The sequence below is a fragment of the Papaver somniferum genome, chromosome 10 (assembly GCF_003573695.1).
Source record: "Papaver somniferum cultivar HN1 chromosome 10, ASM357369v1, whole genome shotgun sequence".
Taxonomy (NCBI): Eukaryota; Viridiplantae; Streptophyta; class Magnoliopsida; order Ranunculales; family Papaveraceae; genus Papaver; species Papaver somniferum.
In genome coordinates, this window is record NC_039367.1 from 58853202 (window position 1) to 58854699 (window position 1498).

Here is a 1498-nt window from a genome sequence, read left to right on the forward strand (position 1 = left end):
CAAATGATACTCAAATGAATCTAATTGTGTTACTCATAGAGTTGTTTAATTATTTATATTCTTATAGAAGTATACAAGACACAATTGAAGCAAAATCGGATTGATTCAAAAGAATTAGTTCATGAACACTTTAGCCACGGTTTGCAAAGATTGCATTCCTTAATTTATAAATGTATTTGTTCATGAGTATGAAATCATACTTAGCTGATTTTAGAACTTAACCTCATAAGTTTGGAAACGGGTACGCAAACTTAAGTTCCAGAATTTATCCATTCCGACAGTTTGCAAACGGGTACGCGTACTGTCATTCCGGACCGAACTCATGTGAATAAGTTTGCAAATGCGTACGCAAACTTAGTTCCCGGACTTTGACAGTTAAAATTGTTCGCATACGGGTATGCATACTTGGTTCCCGGACCTGAATCACTTACAACAGTTTTCATACGCGTATGCATACTCTGCTATATCCATACAATGGTTAATTTTTCTAAACTCCCATTTTAATCATTGAAACATTCTTAGAAGACGACAATCGCTGTCTCACACAAACTATTAGCTTATAAGCAATTTTCAAGTGATCGAATGATCAATACGAAACATTCTGAGCCTACATCAAATGACTGTCTCACACAAATCATGTAAGATGTTACCAGGTGATTTTCACATGATCATCTTTTGACTTTCGTCAAGAATAATAATGAACGTAGTTAAAGGAAAAATCTTTCCAACACATATTTCGAGAAAGATATAAGCGAGTTAAACTCAGCCCGAATTATCAAATGTGTATAATGTAAAGTCTATATAGTTGTACGATTTAGTCTCAAAATGAGATAGAATAGAATAGACTTCTGAGTGATAGATGAGTTCAAGTATCCACATACCTTTTGTTGATGAAGTTCCACAAGCTCCCCTTAGTAGTTTTTTGTCTTCAATCGACGAATGCCATGAAGTCTAAAGCTCAACTACACATTTTATCCTAATCCGTGACATAGCTATAAGTAGACTAGAAATCAAGACTTATAGTTTTGACAACTAAACTTGACAAACAAGCTTGAGATCACAACACTTGCGAGTTCGACGGAGCAGTGCTTTAACACCAGGACCGGTTACCAATTACTAGGATCGATTACACAACACTCATGATCGGTCATACCAATTACTAGGATTGGTCACACCAATTACTACGATCGGTAACACCAATTAAAAGGATCGATCATACCAACACATGGTCATTACTTAGGATCGGTTACACCAATTGATAAAAACCAGTCATACTAGTTAGGGCATTGCTAAGTTGAACCCACTAGCATTGGTATGTCAAGTTAGTTGTCAATTTTATCTGCCAAAATGCATTCTTGATTTAGTACACTAAAGATAGTTTCGGACTAGATTAGGTCTAAGAAGAGCTATTCTTTAAGGATGAAGACTGAAGATTACAAGAAGACATCAACAAGGACTTCGTCGACAAAGGTATGTGGTGATTATTTCATTTGTATTC